We start from the raw sequence: 12,256 nt of genomic DNA, 5'->3' as shown, positions 1-12,256 counted from the left end.
GAAAATAAGAGAGCCATGTTGGATCAGGCCAATGGCCCATCCAGTCCAACACTCTGTGTCACAGAAGAACATAAGAGAAGCCATGTTGGATCAGGCCAATGGCCCATCCAGTCCAACACTCTGTGTCACATAAGAACATAAGAGAAGCCATGTTGGATCAGGCCAATGGCCCATCCAGTCCAACACTCTGTGTCACATAAGAACAGAAGAGAAGCCCTGTTGGATCAGGCCAATGGCCCATCCAGTCCAACACTCTGTGACACATAAGAACAGAAGAGAAGCCCTGTTGGATCAGGCCAGTGGCCCATCCAGTCCAACACTCTGTGTCACATAAGAATATAAGATAAGGCATGTTGGATCAGGCCAATGGCCCATCCAGTCCAACACTCTGTGTCACATAAGAACAGAAGAGAAGCCGTGTTGGATCAGGCCAGTGGCCCCTCCAGTCCAACACTCTGTGTCACATAAGAACATAAGAGAAGCCATGTTGGATCAGGCCAATGGCCCATCCAGTTCAACACTCTGTGTCACATAAGAACATAAGAGAAGCCCTGTTGGATCAGGCCAGTGGCCCATCCAGTCCAACACTCTGTGTCACATAAGAACATTAGAGAAGCCCTGTTGGATCAGGCCAGTGGCCCATCCAGTTCAACACTCTGTGTCACATAAGAACATAAGAGAAGCCCTGTTGGATCAGGCCAATGGCCCATCCAGTCCAACACTCTGTGTCACATAAGAACATAAGAGAAGCCATGTTGGATCAGGTCAATGGCCCATTGAATCCAACATTCTGTGTCACATAAGAATATAAGAGAAGCCATCCAACATTCTGTGTCACACAGTGGCCAAAAAACCCAGGTGCCATCAGGCGGTCCATCAGTGGGGCCAGAACTCCAGAAGCCCTCCCACTGTGCCCTCCCAAGCACCAAGAATACAGAGCATCACTGCCCCAGACAGAGTTCCAACAATAAGCTGTGGCTAATAGCCACTGGTGGACCTCTGCTCCATATGTTTATCCAATTCCCTCTTGAAGCTGGCTATGCTTGTAGCTACCATCACTTCCTGTGGCAGTGAATTTCAGTGTTCCCTCTAAGCTGAGTTAGTGTGAGCTAGCTCACAGTTTTCTTAGCCTCTGCAACACTCATTTCTGGCTTAGCTCAGGAAAAATGGCACCACGGCCAACTAATATATGCAGTAGCTCAAAACTTTAATGCCTTTAGGATTTTTGCTCACAAGACTCCACAGCTTAGCATGGGCATGATTTGGGGGTAATATTAAGGAAGAGTGTCTGCCTTACTTTTATAGTACCAAATGGCCCCTCTCCAAGAGGAGGGATCTGACTGCTAACGATGCAGAGCATACTTTTGCAAAGGGGAGGGATAACATGCTAGTCATTTGATGTCTTAACCAGTGTTTCCTCTAAGCTGAGATAGCATGAGCTAGCTCACAGATTTTTAGCCTCCAGCTCACACATTTATGTCTTAATCAGGGCTCCCGACCACTGTCACCTTTTCCTCTCTCATCACCAAGGTGCCCTCAACAAAGCCAAGCCGCCCCCCCTCTCCCTGATGTGCGACTTGGCCTCCCACCTCATCCTATCCCGCCACCCTCCTTCTGTCAGGCGTGGGTTCACTGAAGCTCGCAAGTAAGCAGACTTGGTATTTTGAAACAAACTTGCATTTATTGGATACTTCAGAGTTACTCCAGCATGGCAGGGATTGGAACTGATGGAGATCAGCTCGAACTATTGGCATTTAACCTTCTACATCAAAGCAATCATTTCTACCCCTCAATTGCCAAAACAAAAGGTTGCTTTTGCATGTGAGATTTTTCCCAGCTCTCCCCCCCACCCCTTATCTTTTCAGTTGTGGTTACGTTCCCCGGAGGCAATGTCCTTGGGGCCTTTGAGAGGGGGTGAGAATCTGCCACATACTTCAAAGAGACATTGGCAACCTTTGATATTCCTGGGAAGCTACTCTCTACTTTCCCCCTCTCTCTCTTTACTACCCTGGCCCCTGGGTTAGTAGCACATCTAAGCATTGATCAATATGGTTAGTAATCAGCATTTGGCAATGGTATTAATGAACAGAGGCTGATACCTTCCTGGCATAGCCCACAAACACTTATTCCCACAACGTTTTAAATAACATTTTTAAATCACATTTTTTTTGAAAAAAAATTAAAATTAAAAATCAGTAAATTAAAAATGTGAAAAGTTTCAAGTTAGGCACTTTTCATTTTCCCTATATTTTTAACAAGGGGGGGGGGGTCGCTAGTGGGTGATTCGCCTAGGGTACCAGAAAGCCTAGCGCCAGCCCTGGTCTTAACTCAGGAAGGACGACACCAGAGCACAATATGCAGTGGCTCACAAAGTAGAATTTTTGCTCACAAGACTCCGCAGCTTAGAAGAGACACTGGATGGGAGTCAGGTTTTATGATGACCATTCTAATTCAAGAAGCATTTGAAAGTAGATGCTGAGCTGATGGGATTTAGTGCACCTTCTGGTGATGTCAGGGGGTGTGTGGCGTATGCAAATGAGTTACACTAATGAGATCCAGCACCTCTTTTTCTACAAAATGACCCCTGGTTGCAGATAAAAGCTCAGGACCGTGACCTGTTAGCAACCGGGCCCTGAGTTGTATAATTATTTCATTATATATTACAATGCAGTAGTAATAATAATAAGACATTGGATTTGTATCCTGCCCACCACTCCGAATTTCAGAGTCCCAGAGCAGCTCACAATCTCCTTTACCTTCCTCCCCCACAATAGACACCCTGTGGGGTGGGTGGGGCTGAGAGAGCTCTCCTCAGAAGCTGCCCTTTCAAGGACAACTCTTTGAGAAGCTATGGCTGACCCAAGGCCATTCCAGCAGGTGCAAGTGGAGGAGTGGGGAATTAAACCCGGTTCTCCCAGATAAGAGTCCACACACTTAACCACCACACCACCACACCAAACACTTTAGAAGTTAAGTGCACCGTTGTATCATCCCGAAACCTGCACTCCGCGCAGGCTCTTCCTAAAACATCGTATTTTACTCAATGGGGACTCCGGTCTAGTTATTTCTGCCATTGATTTTGCATCAAAGTTTCTCGGCTGGCAACGTCCCTCAGAGCGGCTAAGCAGTAAAATGCTAAGAGTTGTGTGATTGACAAAGGCGTGCAGCCGAAACCAGTCTCCATTCCGACTGAGGCTTTTTCTCCAGTGACTGAAGCTCTGTGAGGACGACTTTACAAGTCTGTTCTTGACAACTGTGAGGACTATTGTGTGGAATTGATTTTTACCACTTGTATCGTGGTTTCTGTTATCAGTGAAATTTGTATAAATATTACTGCACCTTTAAATGAGCACTGATAAAGTATGACGTTTTCCTGAATGTATATGTGCTACACAGATTACTTCATTTTTGTACTAATATGCAAAGGAGCTCCTGCTAGAATTCCACCCTTGTTCTGATCTATTGGCTACCCACTTTGTGCCACATCGCTCTCCTACTTCTCCACAGCTCTTGTTTGTGACTCAACAGCCCCATGTCCACAAACTAGATGCCCGATTCAATACATCAATGAGAAACATCAGTTGAAGTATCAGGGCTTTTTTTTTGAGCAGGAAGGCACAGGAACGCAGTTCCGGCTGGCTTGGCATCAGAGGGTGTGGCCTAATATGCAAAAGAGTTCTTGCTGGGCTTTTTCTACAAAAAAAGCCCTGGGAAGTATTAAACCCACTCCAGCATACTGGCTACCCACGATCTGACACATCACTCCTCCACTCCCCTGAAGACAAGGTGCTCTTCTTCCTGAATATAGAAAGATTGTTGAAAACAGGAAGCTGCCCATCCGCAAACACATGGCTGAAAGCAGGCCTACGCAGACTAAGATCCTGACACCCAACAATAAGAGCTGCGCAAATCCTGCAATCACAAAATTTCCTTCTAGGGAATGAATGGTTGTAAACATGGTTGCAATCAGTTACACCGGATAGCTGCAACCTGATAAACAACACCAACGAGTGTGAGGTTTGCTGAGTAACACTCAGGTAAGTCTTCAACTGTACAACCATAGATAAAGCTTTATTTAATTGCTCCTAGTACAAGCTACTCCCTGCCAGAACTAAAGAGTAAGCATAAAAACCTCTATTAAAATAACTCAAAAAGTGCGAGCTTTGTCTTCCCCCTTCCACTGCCCACCTAACCGAAACCGCCAGGATATATGCCAAAAGGAATATAACTTCTTATCTTAAAAGAGCCAAAGGTCATTGCTAGCTTTCGCCTCCAGATGGAGCGAACAGGAAACAGGTGTGAACAGGAGGGAGGGGGGAGGATGAGCATGTTTTCATGGCTGGAGGTGAGGGGATGAAAGGATTCCCAGACTTAACTCAAGAACAGGATACACAATTGCTTCATCTTTTAACACCATAGAGAAGAGGGGGGGGAAGGAAAAGAAGCATTACCAGGGGTCATTTTGTAGAAAAATAGGTGGTGGAGCTCATCCAGGGATTATTATGCAGCTGCACATACTGTTCAATGGACAAGGAGGCAGAACGCTCAGAAGGAGGAGGTGGAACTCTCAGAAGGAGGAGATGGAACTCTCAGGAGGAGATGGAACTCTCAGAAGGAGGAGATGGAACTCTCAGGAGGAGATGGAACTCTCAGAAAGGTTCAGGAGCTGTGCTCCAGTGAGCTCCCAGTGAATCTGAGGCCTGGGAATTACAATTTAGAACATGGCAGAAGACATAAGAAGTATATGGATTCTGACAATGAGGCCCTCAGGATTTAACTTGCCACGTAAAGTATGGAAGATGGCTAATAGACTATGAACAGGCTTTGTGCAGACCTGTTGTTTAAATGCGGCAAAATGCCAGGACCCTAATGCAATCGTGCTGCAGCCCACCAAACTAGTTTCCATCTGTCACTGGAATGCGAGCATCGTGCTTTCCAGGGAGAGTTGATGGAGTGCTTTGAACTCTTGCCGGCTGCAATTGAGTGGACTGGAAACCTAGATTGGGGTGTAAAAGGTAAGGCCCATGGGTTGGCTCAAGCCCCCAGAGGGTGTCATGAGCCCTGACGAAGAGGAGCTGGAAGGGTTAACAGACCTGGAAGAGTTGCCAGCCAGTTCCTCAGCTGAACAAACAGCAGCTGGCCCATCAATCACTCTCCAGGCACCAGTGTCAGCTGTTGACGATCCATCTCCTCCAAGCTCTCCTCCTCCCATCTCAAGAGTTCGAAGCAGGCTGTGGAAAGAACTTGCAGAGCAAAGACATGAGGCATGCCGATGCTTCAGATCTCTCAGCCCTGAGTTCTAGCAGAGTCACTGCCACCCAGGGAGCAGACTGATTGAGACTCTCATATAGCTCCCACCCAGGACCTGGCAACCTTGTGGAAGCAACAAGTCTATTCTCTGGCTTGCATCCACGCTCCTTCCTGATTCTTGATCCTGCCCTGCTTGATTTCCTTGGCACCCTGACCTTTTGGCTTTTGGACATTGACTTCTGATTCCGGTTTGTGATTCTGCATTGGTGACTTGGCTCCTGCTTGACTTCCTGGACTTTGACCTTGGACTGCCTTTGGACTCCTGCCTGCCTGCACCTGAGAATGTGACAGAGGGCTCCTATCAGGCCCGTGAGCAACTCACTGTCATCTGCTGCATTCTCCCTCCCTTGTTTCCTTCTGCATCACATCTTGCTTTGCCAGGCTTGCACAATTGCACAGGAGCTACAGAGCAAAACCTCTATTTTCTACATTGGCTAAGGCTCCTCCTTTGAGGAGGAAGAGGAGAGGGAAAGGAGAAGAAGATATTGGACTTATATCCCGCACTCCACTCTGAATCTCAGAGCAGCTCATAATCTCCTTTATCTTCCTCCCCCACAACAGACACCCTGTGAGGTGGATAGGACTGAGAGGACTCTCACAGCAGCTGCCCCTTCAAGGACAACCTCTGCCAGAGCTCTGTCTGACCCAAGGCCATTCCAGCAGGTGCAAGTGGAGGAGTGGGGAATCAAACTCGGTTCTCCCAGATAAGAGTCCGTACACTTAACCACTACACCAAACTTGCTTTGCCAGGCTCTCTCAATCGCACAAGGACCACAGTGATAGAAAGTCAAACTAAAGCACCAGCACTGTGTAAAAACCCTCCTATAACAAGTGTGTAAAATATGCATACATTGTATTTTTGTAATTTTGTAATTCATAGAATTCATTGGTAATGCAATCAGGACTTGCAAATAAACAGGATAACTAAACTATGTCTAGACCAGAGTGTCAAACATGCAGCTTGGGTGCCGAATCAAACCCCCAGAGAGCTCCTATCAGGCCACCGAGCAACTGGCTGTCATCTGCTTCCTTCTCCCTCTCTCTTGCTTCCTTCTGTATCACAGCTTGCTTTTCAAGGCTTGCTTGATTATACAGGAGCTACAAAGCAAATCCTCAATTTTATCCCTTGGCTGAGGCTCCTCCGTTAGGAAGGAGGACAGTAGAGCTACTGAACCAAGCCTCTCTTCCTTCTATTGGCTGAGGCTTCTCCCCCTCCTTATCCCTTGGAGAGGGAGGGAAAGAGTGAGAGCTTCCTTTGCCCAATTCCCTCAATTTCATGGGAGAGATACAACAAAGTTTTATTCAAGGTATGAGCTTTTTGCCGTACTACACAGAGTTTTGTTGGATCATTATGCCAGGGGTCTCCTGGGTGCAACTGGGTTTGCCTCCCCATTTTCACTGTATTCATGCCTTCATGATCCAGTTTTTCTCTGTAGGAGAGCAATCTGTACTTTTTAGATGAGAAATAACAATGAGCCAGTGAGGTGGATTAGTGAGGTCTAGACCAGTTCACCCAACACATTTCCTTTGTAGACTAGGGATTTTTACTTAGACTTCCAATATAAGTAGGCTGATACTGACCACTATACACATTGTTGTCTCGCTGTTCTTGCATTGCCACATAAAAGCTGTAGTTATTTCTTTGGGGAAGACCAGGCCTCAGATTCAGTAGGAGCTCACAGGGTTTTCTGATTTCAAAATCAGAAATACGCTGTTATCAGATTTTAACCCCCAATTCACAATAAATTGTGCCAAATTTATGGCGGCAGCTAGGAGAATTCGTGAGGATTATGTAAAGAAGGTCCTGAACTGACTGTTTTTTGAATATATCCAAGCTTGTATTTTATCTTTTCTTAAATGCCTGAGTACTCTGTATACCATCACAAATGCTACTGAAACTGATATAAATACAGAGACCATGCATAAAGTTGCCAAATTTTGTTCCCATGCAATCAAATTGCATTTTATGGTTCTTACAAGTTAATGGCGAGGTAACAGATTGTAATTTTAACCAGTGTGTTCTAGTTAATATTTTTTCTGGAGCTGTATAATTTTAATTTTTTTTTTATTATATGTACTATATTTATTAAGCTAGAAGATGTTTGACCACTACTGTATTATCTGTCGTATCTCATTATTCATACTAATGTCCTATATTTTATTTTCACGTTTATTTTTTAAATACCTTGCGTTTCACCTATTTAGGTCCATCTTGATTTTTACAATTTGTATGTGGTTGTTGTTGGCCTGCATTGTGCTGTGTATTTGGTCATGGACCATAATAAAGCAAACTGAAACTGAAACTGAGCACAGCTCCTGAACCTTTCTGAGAGTTCCACCTCTCCCTTCTGAGAGTTCCACCTCCTTGGCCATTGAATAGTAGGTGCAGCTGCATAATAATCCCTGGATGAGCTCCACCACCTATTTTTCTACAAAATGACCTCTGGGGAAGACTATCGTTTTGCAGACAAACACATAGCCCTTAGCCTGTGTCATGATCCCTTCACATGTTCTTGACCAGCACACCACACAACTTATGTAGAAATGCAGAAAAGCTCATAATGCCCAGCCATTTCATATTTCTGAGTCTTAGGCTCACATCATAACCATAGAGTTTTGTCCAAAATACCAGAGCATCACCATCAGCACACAATGTCACTTCCGCATGATATCATCACATTCGGGACATTGCACTGGGCCATGGCCATTTGAAGTAGAGCTTCCCCCAACTGGCCAGTGGTGGGCAGGAACCTGCAAATTCAGGGGGTCCCCTGCTTCCACATGGGGACTGGCAACCTTATGGTGTTGTGACAACGGGCCAAGTTCCCTCCCAAAGTTCAGGCTAAGCCGTAATGAAAGATGTGTCAGCATGTTGCAAAGAACACACAATCTAGTTTATCAGAAGACACTCCTAATGAAATACTGTGGTGATTTGGGTCATTCAGCATAGCCTCTACACAAAGTGCTATTGGGAGCAAGTCTCGGGCAGAGATTCAAAACAATTGCTCTGGTAGCCTGTAGCCAATGAGACTAAAGGACCAGATTCGTATTGAAGTCTCCTGAATTTAAGAACGCCACAAAGAATATAACTAGAGTGATTTATTTAGAACTGTGCAGAAATAATCAAAGCAGAGCAGTGAACAGTGAGGATAAAATGACAAAGCTAAAAGTCAGCCAACTGCTGAACTGCTATAAGTCTGTCTAAGCATTTTTACACAGAACAGTTCAAGGTTTCAGTATTGCCCAACTGCAGACTGAAGTCTTCAAGGTTCCAGGCTTCAAAGTCCAAGACAAGACTCCCAGTCAGTAAGGCCCACCAAACAGGGCAGCACCCAGGCTAATCCAAGCACAAGGCACTGGCCTTTGTAGTAGCCTGTGGCCTTTTACAACGGGTCAACACACATAGCTTGTAACAACAGCTTTACTGCATCTTTCCTAGCTATCAATGTTCCCTCTAAGCTGTGGAGTCTTGTGAGCAAAAGTTCTACTTCATGAGTAGGGTTGCCAAGTCCAATTAAAGAAAAATCTGGGGACTTTGAGGGCGGAGCCAGGAGACTTTGGGGGTGGAGCCAGGAGACATTCGGGGTGGAGCCAGGAACAAGGATGTGACAAGCATAATTGAACTCCAAGGGAGTTCTGGCCATCACATTTAAAGGGACAGCACACCTTTTTAAATGCCTTTCTTCCATAAGAAATAATTAAGGATAGGGGCACGATCTTTTGGGGCTCATAGAATTGGACCCTCTGGTCCAATCGTTTTGAAACTTGGAGGGGGGGTATTTTGGGGAGAGGCACTAGATGCTATACTAAAAATCTGGTGCCTCTACCTCAAACAATAGCCCCCCCCAGAGCCCCCAATAACCACGGATCAATTCCCTATTATTCCCTATGGGAATCGTTCTCCATAGGGAATAATAGAGTGCCTAGTAGACATTTCCCTCCCCCCACACTTTCTAAAGGGGGGGAGGGCCTCCATGCCAGGGAATCCCCCCTCCCTGCCCCCTCCCTCTCTCACACACACAAATACTTACTGGGTCTTCTTCCAGCAGAACTTTGCTGTGAAAACCAAAGCAAGGCTGCACAGGAAAAGAAAGGGAGGGGCCGTTCTCCATGGAAACTGTTACTGACCCTTTCCCATGAAGCCCTTGCTGCTTCCTGTGCAGCCTTAAAGGGACACATTTTAAAAACGGATCAGAAGCTCTACAACAACATGATGCCTACAGGTATGTTCTCTCTCTCCCCCCCCGCCCCCAGATTTTTTGAAAGCGGGGGGGAGGCTGCAAATTCGGGGGTCCCCCGCCAGGGCGGGAGGGTTGGGAAGCCTATTCGTGAGCTACTGGCTTTAAAGTTGTGGGCTATTGCATAAATTAGTTTGCTGTACGGCCATTTTTACTGAGCTGAGACAAAAATGTGTGAGCTGGAGGCTAAAAAATTGTGAGCTAACTCTGCTTAGAGGAAACACTGCTAGCTAGTAGCCTATCACCCAATGGCATGTAGCCAAATAGCTTTAAGCAACAAACTAGAATGAAAACCTTTGCTTCATTGCCCAGGGCTGGGCTGGCCTGATTCTAATTAGCCAATCAGGTATCGGGCAAATGATGTCACCTAACCACCAGACCTGGTGCTAAGGTGATGATCTGACCAATCATAGGGGCTTGTCAATTAACTGCATGTGTCAGGTTCAAATGAACAAACAACTTTTTCCCACCCATGATTTCAGGTGCTAATGAGATGGAATGCACCCTCCCCATCTCATGTCCTTGGAGTTTCCGGGCCTAACAGAAGGACCTCCCCCTGGGTCACCACCTATCTCTCTTATCTAGGTCTCTGAAGCTTCCGACAGCTTGTGTTATTTCAAAGAGGGGAAGTCCTTCTTTTACAAGCCCTTTTTACCAGGCCAAAGGCCTGAGACAATGCTGAAAACTTGAACAAGAAAATGCATGCGAAAACCAGTCTCTTGACACCATCATTCAGTCCCTAGAGGAACAGAACAATAGTCAAGTTGTACCTTTAAGACAAACAAAGTTTTATTCAGAATGTCAGCTTTCATGTGCTAGAAGCACACTTCCTCAGACAATGAGGAATAAAAAGCTTACAGTCAATAAAACTTTGTCGGTCTTTAAGGTGCAACTTGACTCTTGCGTTGTTCTACTGCTTCAGATCAACGTGGCTGCCCAGCTGGATCTAGTCCCTAGAGGAGTTACGGTAAAGAAAGTCCCTTCCACTAATAACAAAATATAGGCAAGGGGCTCAATGGGAGAAGAATTCAAGCAGTAGTTTCCCAAGAGGATTAAGTGAAGCCACTCTTTGAAGTGGCAACACTAACGAGACTAATCTGCCAGACGATCTGCCCTCTGAAGTGTGGTGTTCCTAGGCTTGCCAGCCCCCAGGTCCCAGTGGGGAATCCCCTAGTTTTGCAGGCTCCTTCCCACCACCAGCCAGCTGGCTGGAAGGGGGAAGCCTCACTCCAACAGCTTCCATGTGCCTTTAAATCTGTGCAGGCTTAAAAGAAGCCTGCCAACTGCCTGAGTTTTGGACTGTGTGTGCACCTTTAAATCTGAGCAAGATGAAAGCTGATTGGGTGGGGCAAGTAGGCAGAGCCAGGTAGGTCTTCCCATTGAGTTCATGAAGCATGTTTTTTTTATTTATTTTTTAATTTGGGATTTATATCCCGCCCTTCCCACCAGGTGTGAGAAAGGAAGGAAAGCTGTCACAGTCCCTCTGTTCGTTTGGAGGAAAACCCCACTCCCCTAGGCTGGTCTACTTTCATTTTCCTCTTAGTCTGAAGAACTTGGTTGAAATACAGCAGATGGTTACATTCAGCAACTCCCATGAGTAAATTGCCCCTGTGAGATCACAAAAGTGTGTACATGCTGTGTTTATTTGGGCTGCTTTGTGAGTGAGTGTGTATGTTCACTTTCATTTAGTGGAACTGCAGCTGCTGTGAGATGAGGAAATGACGGCTGTATTGAGGGGAACTGCACTGCTATATTTTTCTTTCTTTATTTTAGGGAATGGGAAAGTCTCCTGGCTCCACCCCCCAAAGTCCCCAGATATTTTCTGAGTTGGACCTGGCAACTCTAGGTGCTGCACATCCTTTACTCAGGGTTTGGGTATACCCTGTTAAAACCAAACACCATGTGATTGATTAGAGTGCAATAAAAACATGCTTTGAAGGGGGAAAGGGAAGGCCAAACTTAGTTTACTCAATTAATAACCAGTGTTTGTATATTTAATCAGCAGAAGCTCTCTGAAAGTAGGGTTTTTCAACTGCCTCTTTGTGTGGACTACATTATTGTATGCCCTGCCCACAAATGCCTTATCCCAGCCATTCACGGTCATCACATGCAGGAAAGGAAAGGGAAAGGTCCCCTGTCCAAGCACCAGTTGTTTCCGACTCTGGGGTGACGTTGCTTTCATAACGTTTTCACGGCAGACTTTTTATGGGGTGGTTTGCCATTGCCTTCCCCAGTCAGCTACACTTTCCCCCCAGCAAGCTGGGGACTCATTTTACTGACCTCGGAAGGATGGAAGGCTGAGTCAACCTTGAGCCGGCTACTTGAAAACCCAGCTTCCACCAGGGATCGAACTCAGGTCATGAGCAGAGCTTAGGACTGCAGTACTGCAGCTTTAACACTCTGCGCCACGGGGCTCTACCCATCACATACAATTTACACACAAAAGTATGCCATGATTTGCAAATCAGTCAATTAACACTCTGCAGAAACAAGTAAGCCCCTTTCAATCCCTGAAGAGATTACAGTGAAGAATGAATAGCAACGAATAGCATTAATAGCAAAATATAGAAAAGTAGTTCAAGGAGAGGAGAATCCAAGCAGTTCTCAAGAGGTTTATGAAAATTTCGGTGCAGCAGTTGCCTAAGAGGATTCGGAAAAGTCACTCTCTGGACTAGCAGAACTGGATTCAATAGTTAGAGCTAAGAAAG

The sequence above is a fragment of the Heteronotia binoei genome, chromosome 1, assembly GCF_032191835.1.
Source record: "Heteronotia binoei isolate CCM8104 ecotype False Entrance Well chromosome 1, APGP_CSIRO_Hbin_v1, whole genome shotgun sequence".
NCBI classification, from domain to species: domain Eukaryota; kingdom Metazoa; phylum Chordata; class Lepidosauria; order Squamata; family Gekkonidae; genus Heteronotia; species Heteronotia binoei.
This window is presented reverse-complemented; position numbering follows the sequence as displayed.